Here is a 19,855-nt window from a genome sequence, read left to right on the forward strand (position 1 = left end):
GCAGTGAGCCAAGATAGCAGCACTGCACTCCAGCCTGGGTGACAGAGTGAGACCCTGTCACAAAAACAGAAAACAACAAAAAACAAAAACAACCAATAAGCAGATGAAGAGAGAAAACAAATGGAGGCAGTTTGCTTACTAACAACAGAGTGGCAATAAAAACTTAGGCCTAGGTTTCATAAGATGTCTTAAAACAAAACAGTGATAATGATGTGGCATGGCTAGGAACCCACTCTAAATATCTTTCCCTCTCACTTGGAGGATGAAGGGTGACAAGGATGACAGGCACAAAGCATCAAATGGTAACTTCTAAGCTCCATTTTAGCAAGTGGCGGGAAAGATAATCCAGATTTACCCAATGTCTTTTACGTCCTGAGGACTCAATGCGCACATTTTTTTCTAATTCTGTCATCCCCAATCAATCAAACAGGTTCTTCCTGAGTGCCTACAGCAATACATACCTTGCCCTGTGCCAGGCATCGGGGAAATGGTGGTGACAGGACAGCTGCAACGTCTTTCCTGTGGAGCTGCCAGCCTAGGGCAGTGACTCTCAGCCTTTCTCCCACCCTGACACACTGGAGGGGTGCAGCACAGGATGAGAACCAGGGGCTCCCTGTGCTCAGTACACACTCACGGCAGACTGGGAGTCGGGAAGAGTGGACGAGGTTTTGGGTGCAGACTGACAAAGTATCTCCAATGACTGATGTATTCCCCTTCCACAGGAATAAGGACAGAGATTCAGAAAAGTTAAAAGACACTTAGAACACAGTGTACGGGTGCTGTGTCGGGAAGTGTTTCGAGCAAGCTGTAGGAGCACCTCCAGTGGAGCTGGGTGGGGTCAGGGACAGCTTTCTGGAGGAAGTGACATAGAGTAAGAAATGAAAGAGTAGTTGCAGCTGTTTAGTCAGAGAAGCGGCATGAGGATGGGATGAGATGGGATGACAGCATTCATTGGGGCATAGCCTATGCTAAAGCTCAGAGAAACAACAGGAGGATTTGGCATCTTTAGAGGAACTGAAAGAATTAAGAGAGGCTGAAGGGCGGCATGCAAGCAAGAGGAGCAGTGGGAGACCCAGGTGTGGCCCAATTTTGAGGAGCTTTGTAACCCATGTTGTGCTTCATCCTGAGGGCAATGGGAGCCACTGAAGGGGAAAGACAGAGGAGATACAGCTGCTGAGGTTTTAGTAGACAGAAGGCAGCTGGCGGCCCAACCTGTGTTTAGCAGTCGGCCGTTAATTTCATGGGCTGGGTAAGGCAAAGAGGAGTGATAGCCAGGCTTTGACTTGAACGGCTGGGTGGGGACATAAATAGGTGGGATATATTCTTATCAGAGATAGCTGGGAGACAGATAATGAGCATTTCAGCTTGAAACATTTAAGTTTGAGGTGTCGAAGAGGGAATGTTCTATATACAGTCAGATAAAGAGGTCTAAAGCTCAGAAAAGAGGCGTGAGCAAGAAAGAGAAGCTGCAAGTGGTTACAAGGGCATGGCATGGGCAAAATCACTCAGGGAGAGTGTGTCAAGTGATGAGACTGGATTTAGGGGTGGAACACTGAGAAACACCAGCATTTAAGGGACTAGAGGAGGCCAGGCATGGTGGCTCACTCCTGTAATCCCAGCACTTTGGGAGGCTGAGAAAGGAGGATCACTTGAGAGACCAGCTTGGGCAACATAGCAAGTCCCCATTTTCACAAAAAATACAAAAATTATCCAGGCATAGTGGTGTGCACCTGTAGTCTCTGCTATTTGGGAGGCTGAGGTGGGAGGATTGCCTGAGCTTGGGAGATCAAAGCTGCAGTGAGCCATGATTCATGATTGCACCTCTGCACTCCAGCCTGGGCCACAGGGCAGCAGAGGAGAATGTCAGGAGTAAGGCTAACAGCAGATGGGTGGCAGGTTAACTTCCATTTTACAGATGAGGAACAGGATCGCAGACTCCACAGCTTATCTAAGGCCATCCAGCTGGGATGGGGCAGAGCTAGTATCAGGTACTTGGCTTCCAAATCACTCATTTCTATTATACACAATTGTTGTTGTACAAACAGGTACAACCCCCTCCTCCCAAACGTTTCCTCATTTGAATTTCCCTTCCCGGACACTACTCACAGGCAGTCTTTCCAAAGCACTGGCAGTTACCCTTCCCTGGCTCTTTCTTGTCTAGATGCAAATGATCAGAGGATCAGGCAATCAAAGGGGAAAGAAATTGATTTATCTGAACTTGAATTAGGTTATCAGCTAATTCTGAACATAACCTCACCCCTAATTTACATGATAAATCACTCAGTTCTTATTTTCATTTATTTAGTTTGAGACAAGGTCTCACTTTGTTGCCCCGGCTAGAGTGCAGTGGTGCCATCTTGGCTCACTGCAGCCTCAACCTCCAGGGCTCAAGTGATTCTCCCTCCTAAGCCCCAAGTAGCTGGGACTACAGGCACGCACCACCACACCTGGCTCATTTTTGTATTTTTTATAAAGTTTCCCGGGCTGGTCTGGAATTCCTGGTCTAAGGTGATCTACCCGCCTTGGCCTCCCAAAGCTCTGGGATTACAGGCGTGAGCCACCACGCCTGGCCAAATCACTCAGTTCTGTAGTTTCTCTGTAGGTTTAATGAGGAGAAAAGAATCTGCCATTACCCAATGGCCTGAACTAGGAGTAAAGTGCTATATAAAATTTAATCATTAAGCGACTTTATTACAGGATACTGTTGCAAACACGAGGCAATGAGAAAATCAGCTTAAGTATCTTGGGTTTTCCCAAGGAGTATCTCTTATATAAGGACACACAAAAAACACGTCACCTGACACCTTCCGTGTTTAACTGGGACTAGGTTTATTGAAGTTGACAGGACAGCAGGATTGAATGAAGGTCTTTGCCTTCCTGGTATGAGGTGAGCCTGGAAGGTCCCCACCCAGACCTCTCTCCACCGTGATAGTGCGAGAAAAGTTAAGAGGCTTTAGAGTCAGACTGCCTGGGCTCACATTTTCTCAGCTGGTGGACACACGGATCTTCAGTCTGTTTATCTGTAAAATGGGATAACAGTACTGGCCTCAACAGCTACTGTGAGAATTAAATGGGATAATGACTGACAAAGCAGGCAGCATATTGCCTAGAAAAGAACAGTCCATAATCATTAGCTATTATCGTGTGTGTTAAGCTTTGCCCAGGGGTGGAGTGAGGCAGGACCCTGGAACTGGTTACTAAGGTTACCTTCTAATGACCCTGAATCTAGGAGTGAGGGAACGGCGGAGCAGGTGAAGCTGGTGTCAAACTCTTGAACATGTTCCGAGAGGTCAAATGTACTAAGTCACAACATTCTGTTTCACGTTTGTCCCTAAGGGATTTTTAACAGCAGCGACAAAACCTCAAGAGAAGGGTGCCTGATGGATAACAATCTTGTGATCACATTCCTAAATACCAAGAAATGAGAACCTGCACAAAGTGTTAAGAAACCGTCCAGTCCTGCATGCTGCCAGGATCTCTCACCATTCACCACTTGTTTTCCTGGGGTTGACGTGAGCTCGCGTTAAACTAAGGACACCAGTCGAGCATTTAGCGCGGTTCCCTACGCCCTCCTGGAATTTTGGAAAGCCATCCAAGCGCGGGGCTATCTTTAAAAGGAATTAGTTGTGGCTCCTAAAGAGCTTGCCAAGGAAAGCGTAGGGCGACAGGGGACAGGGGCCCAGGGCACTGAGGCCAAGAGTTCCCAAGTCACACCAGTGCTCGTCCCTTTGCCTAAAATCCTGCAACACCTCGCTGGGGCAGCACCCAGTGCCAGAGCCTGCGGCCCAGCGAAGCTGCTCCCTGGAAACGCAAAAAAAAAAAAAAAAAAAAAAAGGGAGGGGGGTGCGGAAGAGGGAAAGGTTTAGGTTTAGCAGAGGAAGCCAGTCAGCCAGCTCTGCAGATGCAACCGTTGCAATTTGGGTCTCTTCTGTCTTCTGACGTAATGCCAGTTTCCTGCTTTCGCGCCGCAGTGTGCAGTTCGCTGGCTGGGAAGTTAGAAGATCAATCGATTGAACGCCAAGATCATCACTGCCACTATCTTGCGATTTATTTTCCACGAATACACTTTAATTGGCTCAAGAGCCCCGCCCCCAAATTCCACGACTTTTGGCTTTTCAGGAGGCATTGTTCTCCCCTCCCCCCAGGAAGGCCGCCTCTACGCACAGCCAGCATTAGGAAACGGCGCCGCTCGGGGCTCCGATGGAGGGCCGGGGTGGGGTCGGCTCAAACCTTCTGCCCCCAGCTCTTTTGAGATTCCTGATCCCTGGCTGTGTCTTAAGCAAAAGTACTGTAGAAGGTGCAGCGTTTCCTCCCCCTTTCCAGAAACCGGGCGAGGACGTGGGGGAAAAGCCACCCTGGAACGTGTAACGACGCTCCCCCACGCCCAACATGCTACAGGGCCGGTATGCGCGGCGGCCGCCCCGCCACCTCACGCGCGCCACGCTAACTACAGCCCCGCAGCCACCGCCGTCGCCGCCGCCCAGCGGAGCCCTGGGAGACTCCCAAGGGCTCTTTAAATACGAGCTATAAATACTACGGGCGCTCGGCGCGTGCGTCACGACACATCCGGCTCCCGATTGGGCGGCGTAACCTCGCTTATTTGCATAGGCCGATTGCGCAACCGGGCGGCGACCTCAGCCCCATGCCCGCGCCCCGCCTTCCCCACCTCTGCGGGCACGCGGGGCGGCGGGCGGGGACACCGGGGTGGCGGTTGCGGCGTCCAGAGTCCCCTTGAACTCGGGAACCTTTCAAGTCCTGAGTCAGGCGGCGGTCCTCCGGGACGCCAGTGCCTCTCAGAAGGCTCAGATTTCGCCAGCGAAGGGCTCACCGTTTAAACTGGGTCTTTTTTATTTGTACAGAAAAGGACAGTTTTCAGAGTGACACCCCAGCAAACGCTCTGGGTGGCTCGCAGAGGCTGAGTTTAAACCACGTGAGACCTGGCTGCGGCGACAGTCCTGTCCAATGACTTGCGACTTGGGGGTGTTCAAAAAGGGCTTTTGCATGATCTCTAGTAAGACCTCGTTATCTTGAAAACGAAACAGAGAGGGTTCGAAAATGTAAGATGTGTGATGCCTTCTGGTTTAAACCTAGATTTTTAAAAATGCACCAACGAGCCAATATGAAACAGCAACATGGAGACTTTCCCCCATTGCGGTTCTGGAGGTAGAGAATCTCTTGTAGCAATGGAAAATGTTCAGCTCCTTGACCCAGACCCGAGTGGATTCTCTCCAGGGAGCGGGTGGGATGGCGGAGGTCAGAGAGGGGAAAAAAGACCACGCTTTGGAATTAGGGAAGCACCCCAGTGTTGTGGTGTGTAGAGGCACCGAGGATTCTGTTGCAGGGGGTGCCAGTGATTGCGCTGTAGAAATATGCGGATACTGTTATGTATTAATATTAGGTTGTTACAGAATCGTCTGTGTCTTCAGAATGCAAACCGAGAATAGTAACACCGCTATACTATAGTGAACTTTACTTTTGAGTGGGATTAAATATGGTGACTTTTAATGCCTTCGCTTTGTTTTACAATGTTTTTCCCTTAAAGTGCTCGTGGCATATTCTGAAGTTCTAAGCCTTCCTGTAGCGATATCGGGGATGACTGCTTAAGTATATATGTTGGTGTCTTACACAATCGGTCCTCAGCAAATACTAGTGGAATGAATCGGACATAAACATTTATTCAGAAGAGACTAGCCATGTACTAATAACAAAGACCTTATTAAATTATATTTCATAATTGTTCTACTTTGACATGCCCCCCCACCGCCCCGAGTAAAACTCAAAGCTCAAACGGACTCTTGTTATTTTAAGACAATACTTTTAACAACTGCTGAAGATTGGATGTCTAGCGAATATGCTGTCTTAACAGCTTTTTAAAAAGAACTGCGGATTTTAACAGAAGAGCTCCCCCTGCTGTCAAATGGTTTATGGGCAACGCGCCTGGAACGTCTAGAATACCTGGAATGGGGCCCATTGCAAAGCTGGAAAGCTGAACTTGAAGATATTTTTCACTGAGAACATCTCTTACTTTTAATCATTTATTGACAAGCAAGTGTGATCATTCAGTAGGGAATACTACCTGAAATATCTTTCTCATATCCGTAACAATCGAAACCCGTTTAAAACCAATCTTGATTATATTAAAGTAAAAGATGGATTTGTTTCACTGTCATTATTCTCTGCATTAATATACACCAATGTAACAAAGTTTTAGTCATCAAAATAGTTTTTTCCAACAATTTTAGTACTGTACGGGTTGAATCATCAAAATGGACTGATTTGAATGCACACTACTTACACCAGCCTTATACCAGTCTTTCCCTTCTCAGCTTGTTTACGTGTGCCTTCATTACTGTTTCTAGTATTCCAGACCAAGAATAAGTACGCTTGTAACTACTGCCTTCTTGGTAATAGTCTTATTTTTCTTTTTCCTTAAGTGTTTTAAATGTGACATTCCTTTTTACTAATTCGTTTCTTTGTTGTCCTTATTAATATGCCAAGATGAAAAAATATTTTTAAAAAGTCTCAAGTAACTGTGTAAGTTGAAGACTGCACATCTTGGCTGTTAACTTCCATTGTTTTTCAGAGCTGTTCATCTTGAGGAGGAAAGATCTACCTTCAGAGGTCAGCTGCTGGTACAGCTTTGAGTCACTAGGAGGTAAGAGGATAACTGGTAAACCACGAATGAGGCGATAAAGGAGGTGTGTCTCTACCATAAATGCTAATGTGGGCAATTCAGCTGCATTTTTCACAATAAGCACTTTACCACACCTTATAGAAGCATACAGATAATGATCACCAATTATTCTGTGGTTCCCCATGCTCTCTCAGTTGCAGAGGCAGCGATGGAAACAAGAGTTGGTCTTTATGCAGGAACATGTATTTAGAAAAAGTTTTGGTATTCTCCAGGGCTGGGAAGAGACTCTGTTCTTTTGTTAGCCAGGGGTAAACAGGCCAGCACTCTCACAGAAGGGACAAGTACTCCTGCTGCTCTATGAACTGGGCCCTGTTATGGGCTGAATTGTGTCCCCCCGAATTCATATGTTGAAATCCGAACTCCCAGTCCCCCCAAATGTGTATGTTGAAGTTCTAATTCCCAGCAACTGTATTTGGAGATAGGGTCTTTAAAGAGATAATTAAGGTTAAGTGAGGGCATTTGTGTAGGCCCTAATTCAGTATGGCTGGTGTCCTTATAAGAAGAAAAGCTTGGCCGGGCGCGGTGGCTCAAGCCTGTAATCCCAGCACTTTGGGAGGCCGAGACGGCGGATCACGAAGTCAGGAGATCGAGACCATTCTGGCTAACACGGTGAAACCCCGTTTCCACTAAAAAATACAAAAACAACTAGCTGGGCGAGGTGGCGGGCGCCTGTAGTCTCAGCTACAGGCTGAGGCAGGAGAATGGCATAAACCCGGGAGGCGGAGCTTGCGGTGAGCTGAGATCTGGCCACTGCACTCCAGCTCGGGTGACAGAGCAAGACTCCGACTCAAAAAAAAAAAAAAAAAAAAAAAAGAAGAAGAAGAAAAGCTTGGGTAGGGCACGGTGGCTCATACCTCACACCTGTAATCCCAGCACTTTGGGAGGCTGAGGCCGGTGGATTGCCTGAGCTCAGTAGTTCGAGACCAGCCTGGGTAACACAGTGAAACCCTGTCTCTACTAAAAAATATAAAAAATTAGCTGGGCATGGTGGCGTGTATCTGTAGTCCCAGCTACTCGGGAGGCTGAGGCAGGAGAATTGCTTGAACCCGGGAGGCAGAGGTTGCAGTGAGCCAAGATGTGCCACTGGGCAATAGAGTGAGACTGTGTCTCCAAAAAAAAAAAAAAAAGAAGAAGAGCTTAGCCGGGTGTGGTGGCTCACGCCTGTAATCCCAGAACTTTGGGAGACTGAGGCAGGTGGACTGCCTGAGGTGAGGAGTTCCAGACAAGCCTGGCCAACATGGTGAAACCCCATCTCTACTAAAAATACAAAAATTAGCCAGGCATGGTGGCATGCACCTGTAATCCCAACTACTTGGGAGGCTGAGGCAGAAGAATCGCTTGCACCCAGGAGGCAGAGGTTGCAGTCAGCCGAGATCATACCATTGCACTCCAGCCCGGGCAACAGAGCGAGACTTTGTCTAAAATGAATAAATATATAAATAATTTTTAAAAATGAAGAGCTTGGGATAGAGACAGGTGCTTGCATAGAGGAAAGACCATGTGCAGATACAGAGAAAAGGCAGCCACCTGCAAGCCAAAAAGAGAGGCCTCAAAAGAAACTCAACCTGCTGACACCCTGATCTTGGACTTCTAGCCTCCAGAACTATGAAAAGATCAATTTCTGTGGTTTAAGCCACTGAGTCTGTGGTACTTTGTTATGGCAGCTCTAATAAACTAACACAGGCTCATTTTCCCAGTTAATAGTCCAGAAACCACATATTTATCATATGTGTAGTCATGACTTCACCACGCCTCAGGCCAGTTCTAAAATTAGAAAATGGATATTGGATGTTGGTGCCATCAGAATATCCCCGGCAATGTGTTTGCCTTTTTAGTGGTAATTTAAAAAATTGTCATATCTATAGAAAGTTCAGATTTCTATTGTGCAAGCACAGTAGGTAAAAATATTTCAAGGCTTGGGGATAGATTGGCTGTGTGACAAAAGGCTTATGAATTGGGCCAGCTTCCATGAAGTTAGGGCTGCAAGTACCTGAGGTCAGGGAATGATTAGTCGGTTAATTAATCTGTGGTAGACTGCAGTGCTGGCTTCTCACATCTACCAGCTGAGGGATAGCCTCCGAACTATAAGCAACTGTAAGAAAAGTAAGGCTAATGTCCTTACTTTTCTTTCTGATTGGGAAATTATATTACCCATATGGCATGAATATGCGAGTATACGTGTTCACTTTGGGCAAAAACATGAAGTCCAAACTTGCTAAACATGGGTCTTCCTTCTATATTGACAGATGACCTGAGTTTTGTGTATGTTGTCTATTGAAGAGCTCAGAAATTCTGGTTAAGATTCAAAACAACTTTTGTTCTTATAAAAATGAAATTACAACAAAATCCAGTTGGCTTATATTTTGTACAATTACTCCTTCAAACGTGTGCTTCCTCATTCAAACATACCTTCTTTTGAGTAATTCTGTTCTATAAATCAGATAGCCTGAAGAACATTATGAGTAGAATAATTACCATTTAATGATGTTAGCACACTCAGAGACCATAGCAAGGCCTCTTGCAGTCCTTACAGTAATCTTCTAAGGAAAGTACTATTGCCATCTGCAGTTTTCAAATGAGATAACTGATCCTTAGAGAGGTTGTATAACTCACTCAAAGTTAGTTTCAGAGCTGGATTTCAAATCTAAGTCCATTTGACTCCAGGTTTAGCCCTTAAAGAACAGAGAATAATATTACAAATATATACAATTGGAATAAAAGTCATAGGCCTGAAACTAACCACTTTACACGGGTAATCTAGAATAATGCTTCTCAAATTATCTAACAGCAAATGTTGGCTGGGTGTGGTGCCTCACACCTGTAATCCCAGAACTTTGGGAGACTGAGGTGGGCGGATCACTTGAGGCCAGGAGTTTGAAACCAGCCTGGACAACATGGCAAAACCCCATCTCTACTAAAAATACAAAAATTAGCCCTGCATCGTGCCATTGCACTCCAGCCCGGCAGTGGTGGGCGCCTGTAGTCCCAGTTACTCAGGAGGCTGAGGCAGGAAAATTGCTTGAATTTGGGAGGCAGAGGTTGCAGTGAGCGGAGTTCGTGCCACTGCACTGCAGCCTGGGTGACAGAGGGAGATTACATCTCAAAATAATAAAATAATAATAAAAATGTTAGTTCCATGTCATATGTTTAAGTAGCATACAGAAAGTTTCCATGATCAAATAAATTTTGGAAATAGTGGGTTGAACAATATTTTTAAACTGTAGAACTGTATAACATTAATGGGAGCCATTCATACTGGTAATCATTGCAGATTTATGTAGTTATTACAACAATTTTCTAGGAGATGGCAAAAAAGTGTCTTGAATAGGGGAACTTTCTGTTTTGCACAATGATGCCATTTGGGCTATCAATGGGGCTAGAGATGGGAGTAGATGAAAATAATATGAAACTCCTAACACACCTGAATGCTGTCCTGTTTATGAAGAATGATTGCCAACATCATCAGTTTCTAGTGTTTTTGAGTTGACAGTTGTTTGTACCAAGTAGATTTAAAAAATAGCTAATTATTTTTAGGGTTTTTCAATGCCTTGCACAATTACTTATATACCTAAAATATATGCTTGTAAAGCTGAAAGATTTTCTTACTAGTAAGAGACTTTCCAAATCTAGTATGAGGACATTGGAATAATAAAATGTAAGATTATTTTTGAAATGAACTAAGAATAGGCAGTTGATTCAAGGAGAAATAGTTGAAATTTGCATGCATGTGCAAATACATATGCATAAATAGATTAAACTTCTTGAGGGTAGAGGTGTTATTCACGTCTCTTTATTCTTGCCTGATGCTTGGCTACAGTAGGCATTCATGCATTTTATTTGTTTGTTTGTTTGTTTGTTTATTTATTTCTTGAGACAGAGTCTCCCTTTGTTGCCCAGGCTGGAGTGCAATGGTGCGATCTCGGCTCACTGCAACCTCCACCTCCTGGGTTCAAGTGATTCTCCTGTACCAGTCTCCCAAGTAGCTGGGATTACAGGCATGCACCACCACACCCGGCTAATTTTGTATTTTTAGTAGAGATGGGGTTTCACCATGTTAGTCAGGCTGGTCTCAAACTCCTGACCTCAGGTGATCTGCCCGCCTCGGTCTTTCACTGCGCCTGGCCTCTCATGCATTTATTTTGTGTTTATTGAGTTCCTTCTATGTGTCAGACATGATTCTGGTCCAGGCACTGAGTTAAGAGTGACAAAGTAGACTTTTGTCTTCGTGGAGCTTACATTTTACTGGGTAGAGATAGAGAGTAAAGTTAAAAAAAAGGTGGTGAGGGCGGGGGCAGAAATGAAGCCTTTCATTAGGTAATGGATATTGAAAAAGTTGTAGGGTCAATAAGTAGGAGTTCCAAGGGTAAATGTACTGGCGGGAGAGGAAAGGCTTGAAACAATCAGTGTCTTAGAAGGTAATCTAATTATTGGTAACAGTAAGGTGAAGTCATGACTAGAAGTAGGAAGCTGAAATGGAGGAAGATAAAAAGATCATTAGAAAGAAGGAGATCCAGAAACTGAGAAGGTGTGATGTTGAATGGGATAGCACATGGATGTCACAGTTGCTGAAAATGGTGACCAAAGCAGAGTGAAGGAGATAGTGAGCCATGTGCTGCAATCTTCAATGAAGGACATGAAGTAATTTAAGAGATCATAGATGACAGCACAAAAAAGGGTAGACTCTCATAAAGCTGGATAGAATAACTTCATAGGAGCTGGAGTTTTTGAGGGCAGAAAAAGAAGAAATGGTTTGCAAATGGCAATTTATGTCAAAGGAAAAAGGAAGGAGACAGCCAGGGAAGCGTGTCCTTAGGAGCAACTTTCTATGAGGCCAAGAATGTGACGGAAACACCTTTTTTTACTGAATAGTGAATGTTGAATCCTCACTTAGAGTCATTTAGAATACTTTCAAACTTAATTAGCCTTTTGAATTAATTTAAGTTTAAAGTAATGCATTCCAGTTTCTTTTATTCATACACTTTCATATTTTAATATACTCCTAAGGATAAAAGTTGGAAGTAGAAGAGAGATTTCTGAGTTTAAAAGTATGTGTTGCTAGGGCAACTATCATGTTTTACTTTAGACATTTCATTATTTTTGAGTTTATTATAAGTAAATACTCCTTTGATAATAAAGGGGAAAAGAAAGTATATATCTTTACCATAAATACCTGAAAATCAAGCCATTGAAAAATTAAAATGGGCATCCTGAACAACTTCCCTTTTATTCCTGGACTGTGGTAACTTCAGAAAAGGAAAGAAAGCAATATATTTTTTGTTTTGTTTTGTTGAGATGGAGTCTAACTCTGTCACCCAGGCTGGAGTGCAGTGGTGCGATCTCGGCTCACTGCAAGCTCCGTCTCCCGGGTTCAAGCCATTCTCCTGCCTCAGACTCCCAGGCTGGAGTGTAGTAGCATGATCTCCCTTCACTGCAGCCTTGACTTCCCAGACTCTAGTGATTCTCCCATCTCAGCCTCCCAAATAGCTGGGACTACAGGTGTACACCACCACACTTGGCTAGTGTGTGTGTGTGTGTGTGTATATGTGTATGTGTTTAGAGACAGGGTTTTGCCATGTTGCCCAGGCTGGTCTCTAACTCCTGGGCTCAAGCAATCCTCCTACCTCAGCCTCCCAAAGTCCTAGGATTACAAGCATGAGCCATTGCACTCAGGTAAGTGTCACAAGTATTCTTAACACCTCTGGATTCAGATGGTATGAAATAACATCATTAATTGCACTTACTCTCCTCCAGGGGTGTCCAGTCTTTTGGCTTCCCTGGGCCACACTGGAAGCCTGGGGGGCAACAGCAGTGAGACCCTGTCTCAAAATAAGTGAATAAACAAATAAATAATAAAATGTTTGTGTGTGTGTGTGTGTATATACATATATATATATATATATATATAAATCCTTCCTGTAGGAGATTTACAAAAAAGAATACTTGTGACTCTTTACCAAAAAAAAAAAAAAAAAAAAAAGAAAGGAAGAAAGAAAGAAAAGGAAACAGCCTATTAAAGAGCCCCAGTGATTCTCAGTAACATGTCTGTATCAGTCAGGGTCCTGATAGTAAAGGGATAGCACACCCAGCTGGGATTTTTAAAAATGATGTGTTTATTAAAAGGATTATTTACAGAGTTGCAGGTGGATTAAGGGATTAAGAGACCCAACAAGGGATGTTGAGGCATCCAGGGATTAGTAACAGTGGAAAGCCATTAGCTTACACATCTAAAGGGCAGGAGAGGAAATGGTATTATCCAAGCCAGTGAGAGTGGTGACTTTGAAAGAGGCCTCCAACAAAAGCTGTGGCTGTCAAAGGACCTAGCTACTGTCAGAACAGTCAGCTGGAGGAAGCTTCAGTAGGAGAAAATGCTCCAACCAGAAGCCCAAGGGCAATGTGAGTGAGGAGACTCCCACTCCACGGGTCACCCCTACTAAGAGGCAGAGCAGGGTGGAGAATGGATCTGGGGGCAAACTGAGAAAAATAACCTATTATCTAGCAAGGCCAAATATAAGGGTGATAATTTAAGAGCCAAGTAAGTCTCCATTACTTAATAGGAACAAAACTACATCTAATAAACAGCAATACCTTAGGAAACAACTGACATAAATATAGTACATTATGTTAGTTTTGAACTAAAACTAATGAAAGGCATCTTAATGTACATCACTGATTTATAGCTTTCATTCTCTCCTTTTCTATAAACATGTTAAGAATTTGCTTTTTGATGCTTTTTTTTTTTTTTTTTTAAAGTTTTTTAATTTAAAAAACAATAGAGACATGGTCTCACTATGTTGCCCAGGCTGGTCTTGAATTCCTGGCCTCAAGTGATCCTCCTGCGTGAGCCCCCCAAAGTGCTAGGATTACAGGTGTGAGCCACCACGCTCAGTCTCTTTGATGATTGTTTTTAAAATTTTTGTTTAGAAATGATTTTAGACTTATTGAAAAGTTGCAAACCTAAGATAGAGAGTTCCTGCATACTGTTTACCTGGCTTCCCCAATGTTAATAACTTATATAAGCTTAATACAATGATCAAAACCAGCAAGCTACCGTTGCAACAACACTACTAACTAAACTTATCCATTTCCCAGTTTTCTCCCTAAAGTCATTCTTTTGTGTGTTTTCTGGCTCCAATATCCCACACTGAATTTAGTTGTGTCTTATTAGTCTTCTCCAACCTGTGACAGTTCCTCATTCTTTCCTTGTGTTCAATGACCTTGACACCTCTGATGAATCAGTTATTTTGTAGAAGGCCTCTCAATTTGGATTTGTCTGATGTTTTCTCAAGATTAGACAGAATTGCATTTTTAGCAAGAGTATGCTGGAGTAATGTATCTTTCTCTGTATAAAATTTCAGGGGACCCATGATGGTAAGGTGTCTTAGAAACAGAGTCTTACTCAGTTTCCCAGATTGGAGTGTAGTTGCACCATCGTAGCTCATTGTAGCATTGAACTCCTGGGCTCAAGCGTTCCTCCTACCTCAGTCTCCCAACTAGCTAGGACTATAGGTGTGTACCCCCATGCTCTGCTAATTTTTATTTTTATTTATTTATTTTTTTTGTAGAGGCAGGGGACTTGCAATGCTGTACGGGCTGGTCTTGAACTTCTGCACTCAAGCAATACTTCTGCCTTGGCCTCCCAAAGTACTGGTATTATAGGCATGAGCCACTGTACCTGGCCTGTTATTCCTATTTTAAAGATGGCAAAACTACATTCCCCCTCCCCCTCTTTTTTTAAAATTTGAAGAACTATTGGATTTTCAGAATACTTACAAATGTAGTCATATGATTTTTGACAAAGGAATCAAAAATTTAAATTTGTTTAATACTAGAACATTAGATTTATTGTTTCTTTCATTAGCCTTCAAGTGCTGGCAATGTGCTGGAATAGTCTTTAAAAGCACTGTTAGCTTTTAAATGATAGCTCACTCTGAAGTACTAATTTAAGAGCGTGGCATGTCTCCAAAACTCATTTAAGAAACCAAGTGGTTAATTAAACCTTCAATCAGATTATTTGAGTGTTTTTTAATAAGTGTGCTGTGGTGCAGGCAAAAATGATGGTGGAATATGCTTTGAAAATATGTCATTATTTTGGGGACCAATCCAAAGATCATTTACTACAGATAAATAATGATAACATGAGTAACTATAATGATGACAACAATTTTGAGCTAGTTAGGACAAGAATTTGTCAATTAAATGTGTTGTGAATACCTTCTGAATAGATGTTAAATTTGAGTGAACATGGAAAATGGCACATTATCTTAATTACATTTTTATTGGCATAGGTAATAGTGTAACATGGCCCAAAATGACTAAGGATCAGAAGGCTAAACAGACCCAAGCGTTAGATATGTGAATACTTAATAATTGCCTCCAATAAAAAGAGGGTTTAAAATAAGTTGTCTTTAAATTGTGACTTTTTATAATAAAAATAAGAATAACATAACTAAAGCTAAAGATTTTATAAGTGACAATCTTTTAAAAATAGATTTTAATTCTGTACCCTCTCCATATCTGATTCCAATTCTCCAGAGGCAAACATCTTCAGCTCTTTTTAGCTCTTATAATATTTACTTCCATAGATCCAAATACCCTTACACTGTGATATGGTTTAGCCGTGTCCCCACCCAAATCTCATCTTGAATTGTAACTTCCACAATTCCCATGTGTCCTGGGAGGAACCCAGTGGGAGGTAATTGAATCATGGGGGCGGGTCTTTCCTGTGCTTCTCTCATGATAGTGAATAAGTCTCATGACATCCGATGGTTTTAAAAATGGGAGTTTACAAGCACAAGCTTTCTCTCTTTGCCTGCTGCCATCCACATAAGATATGACTTGCTCCTCCTTGTCTTCTGCCATGATTGTGAGGTCTCCCCAGCCATGTGGAACTGTAAGTCCAATTAAACCTCTTTCTTTTGTAAATTGCACAGTCTCATGTATCTCTTTATTAGCAGTGTGAAAATGGACTAATCCGATACATTGGTACCGGGAGAGTGGGGTGCTGCTGAAAAGATACCTGAAAATGTGGAAGTGACTTTGGAACTGGGTAACAGGCATAGGTTGGAACAGTTTGGGGGACTCAGAAGAAGACAGGAAAACGTGGGAAAGTTTGGAACTTCCTAGAGTCTTGTTGAATGACTTTGAACACAATGCTGATAGTGATATGAAAAACGAAATTCAGGCTGAGTTGGTTTCAGATGGAGATGAGAAACTTGTTGGGAACTGGAGCAAAGGTGACTCTTGCTATGTTTTAGCAAAGAGACTGGTGGCATTTTGCCCCTGTCCTAGAGATTTGTGGAACTTTGAACTTCAGAGAGATGATTTAGGGTATCTGGCAGAAGAAATTTATAAGCAACAAAACTTTCAAGAGGTGACTTGGGTGCTGTTAAAAACATTCAGTTTTAAAAGGGAAACAGAGCATAAAAGTTCAGAAAATTTGCTGCCTGACGATGGGATAGGAAAGAAAAACCCATTTTCTGAGGAAAAATTCAATTTGGCTACAGAAATTTGCATAAATAACAAGGAGCCAAATGTTCATCCCCAAGACAATGGGGAAAACATCTCCAGGGCATGTCAGAGAACTTTGTAGTGGCCCCTCCCGTTACAGACCAGTGGCTGAGGAGGAAAAAGTGGTTTCATGGACTGGGCCCAGGGTCCCACTGCTGTGTGCAGTCTAGGGATTTGTTGCCCTGTTTCCCAGCTGCTCCAGTTGTGACTAAAAAAGTCCGACGTACAGCTTGGGCCATGGCTTCACAGGGTGCAAGCCCCAAGCCTTGGCTGCTTCCAGATGGTGTTGAGGCTGTGGGTGCACAGAAGTCAAGAACTGAGATTTGGGAATCTCTGCCTAGATTTCAGAAGATGTATGGAAACACCTGGATGTCCAGGCAGAAGCTTGCTGTAGGGGCAGAGCCCTCATGGAGAACCTCTGCTAGGGCAGTGCAGAAGGGAAATGTGGGGTTGGAGCCCCCACACAGAGTCACTACTGGGGCACTGCCTAGTGGAGCTGTGAGAAGATGGCCACCATCCTTCACATCCCAGAATGGTAGATCCACTGATAGTTTGCACCATGCTCCTGGAAAAGCTGGAGACACTCAACGCCAGCCCATGAAAGCAGCTGGGAGGGTGGCTATACCCTGCAAAGTCACAGGGGTGGAGCTGTCCAAGACCCAGGGAACCCACCTCTTGCATCAGCATGACCTGGATGTGAGACATGGAGTCCAAGGAGATCATTTTGGAACTTTAAGATTTGACTGCCCTGCTTGATTTCACACTTGCATGGGGCCTGTAGACCCTTTGTTTTGGCCAGTTTCTCGCATTTGGAATGGCTGTATATACCCTATGTCTGTACCCCCATTGTGTCTGGGAAGTATCTACTTGCTTTTGATTTTACAGGCTCATAGGCATAAAGGGCTTGCCTTGTCTCAGATGAGACTTTGGACTGTGGACTTTTGAGTTAATGCTTAAATGAGTTAAGACTTTGGGGGATTATTGGGAAAGCATGATTGGTTTTGAAATGTAAAAAGCACATTTGATTTGTGGGGGGGCCTGGGGCAGAATGGTATGTTTGGTTGTGTACCCACCCAAGTCTCATCTTGAATTGTAACTCCCATAATTTCCACGTGTTGTGGGAGAAACCTGGTGGGAGTAATTGAGTTATGGGGGTGGGTCTTTCCCATGCTGTTCTCCTGATAGTGAATGGGTCTCACGAGATCTGATGGTTTTAAAAATGGGAGTTTCCCTGCACAAGCTCTCTCTTTGCCTGCCACCATCCACGTAAGATGTGACTTGCTCCTCCTTGCCTTCCTCCATGATTGTGAGGCCTCCCCAGCCGTGTGGAACTGTATAAGTCCAATAATCCTCTTTCTTTTATAAATTCCCCAGTTTCAAGTATGTCTTTATTAGCAGTGTGAAAAAGGACTAATATACACTGTTATTTCTTGATTTTTAAACAAAGGTGTTTAATATTAGCTATTGACTTTTTACTATGGGAAGTGAGGATTTAGCTTACCTATCGTTACATACCATTTCCCTTTTTCTAACACATTATTATGATTTTACTGTAATTCTTGGTAAGATAATATTCAGTGTTTATAATACTAGGAGTATGTGAAAATTACTTGTAATTAAGCCATGTAAGGGGATTATGATTCCATTTCCTGCTTTGAGCAACTTTTGGTTTTCTTTGGAATTCATAATTGTCTCTGTTGTTTGCTTAGTTTTATATCATTAATCCTAAACCTCTCTGCTAGAAGTGTCACACCGTAAAGTGATATAACAATTGCTATCTTTCCTTCTCTTTTCTCTCCTCCTTCCCTCCTTCCTTTTCTCCCTTTCTTTCTTTTCTCCCTTCCCTTCCCTTCCTTTCCTTCTTTCTTCTCTCTTTTCTTCTTTTTTTCCTTCTCTTTCTCTCTCTGTTAGCACTCCTGGTGCTCTCTCTTACGTCAGTCTGGACTGGTTGCTCTCTCAACCAGCCTGCTGTACAGTTCTTTTTCTTTTTACGAGACAGAGTCTTGCTCTGTCACCCAGGCTGGAGTGCAGTGGCACAATCTTGGCTCACTACAACCCGCATCTCCTGGGTTCAAGCAAATCTCTTGCCACCATACCCGGTAAGTTTTGTATTTTTAGTAGAGATGGGCTTTCATCATGTTGGCCAGGCTGGTCTTGAACTCTTGACCTTGTGATCTGCTTGCCTCGGCTCCCCAAAGTGTTGAGATTACAGGCATGAGCTATCGCGCCCAGCCTTCCTGCTGTACAGTTCTTATCCTGGGATCTTCCTTCACTTTTATACTGAGTATTCTGTTTGCTTTTCCTTACAGTTTATTGGCTTGCTTGTATTGGCGGGACCACTTCCTCTAGTATCTTCTTGGAAAAAGTAAATGAGAATTAAATCTTTTGAGACCTCACAAGTTTGAGAATTTCTTATTCTATCATTGCATTTACTTGATAATTTGGCGAAGTATAGAATGCTGGGTTTGAAATAATTTTTCCTTAGTATTGTGAAAGCTGCTATTTTTTTTTTTTTTTTTGAGACGGAGTCTAACTCTGTCACCCAGGCTGGAGTGCAGTGGTGTGAACTTGGCTCACTGCAAGCTCCGCCTCCCAGGTTCATGCCATTCTCCTGCCTCAGCCTCCAGAGTAGCTGGGACTACAGGCGCCGGCCACCACACCCGGCTAATTTTTTGTATTTTTAGTAGAGACAGGGTTTTACCTTGTTAGCCATTTTTTCCTTGAAATATTTTACTTTTTGAACTCTTTACTATTATTTGAATATGATTTAGAGAGAAGAGAGAATACAGGTTTAAAAAACTGTATCTACTATGTCTTTAATTATTACAAGGCTATATGTTTTTTATAGATATATCACAATGTTATATTCAGTCTCTGTAGAGACTGTCAAAAATTGCTAATGCCAACTATATTGCAAGTCTTCATGGCAGGGTATTGGGAAATGTTTTCAATTAGCAATAATTGTGCCTCGGAAAAACCTCATTGGCTATGATACTGCCACTGTGCAAAGCTTATATGTAATATTTTAAATGTGGATTATGAGAGACTATAAGAAACATTTTCGGTTGAATGAAATAATCTGAACAAGAATCTTTATCTCCTGTTGTCTGAGATTTTTCATGTAAATATGCATTTTATAGTTGGAAGACTGCATAGCTTTACCACATAGATTCATTGTTTAGCATATTTGGCATTAAAAAACACAAAAGAAAAACGTTAAAAGTTACCATTCATACTCTCACCATTTAAAAAGAATAATTTATTATACAAAGTAAAATGTAAAATTACAATTCCCACTTCCAGGAAGATGGAATAGATATCGTTTTCCCTGTTCTTCCCACTAAGAACAACTAAAAGCCCTGAACACTGTATACAAAACAAACATAAGAGAAGACTCTGAAGCTGGGAGACAGGAAAGCAGACTGGCTAGGGACCTAGGAACCTGAGGATCAACATGCTGGTGAGTTTCCCGGGGCTTTCTTTTTGGCTTAGATATTCCAGCCCTGGAGCTTAAAAACCTGACTACCCAGAAACACTAACTGGCATCGAGAAAACAAACAACAACCCCAACAAAAGCCTGCTCTCTCCAGCCAAAGAAGTAGGAAAGAGGCAAGCTACAAAAACAGAAATCTTTTAGACAATATTTACCCTACT

At 43.0% G+C, this 19,855-nt stretch overlaps 1 non-coding gene across 1 annotated transcript; it reads right to left on the reverse strand.

Moving 5' to 3' along the window:
- Positions 1 to 19,072: 19,072 nt before the first annotated feature.
- Positions 19,073 to 19,213, reverse strand: LOC111540674. Its single transcript, XR_002731050.1, has one exon. It is a non-coding gene; the product is annotated as a U4 spliceosomal RNA (small nuclear RNA).
- Between the last annotated feature and the right edge of the window lie 642 nt (positions 19,214 to 19,855).

Source organism: Piliocolobus tephrosceles, chromosome 10 (genome assembly GCF_002776525.5).
Source record: "Piliocolobus tephrosceles isolate RC106 chromosome 10, ASM277652v3, whole genome shotgun sequence".
In the NCBI taxonomy this organism is placed as follows: Eukaryota; Metazoa; Chordata; class Mammalia; order Primates; family Cercopithecidae; genus Piliocolobus; species Piliocolobus tephrosceles.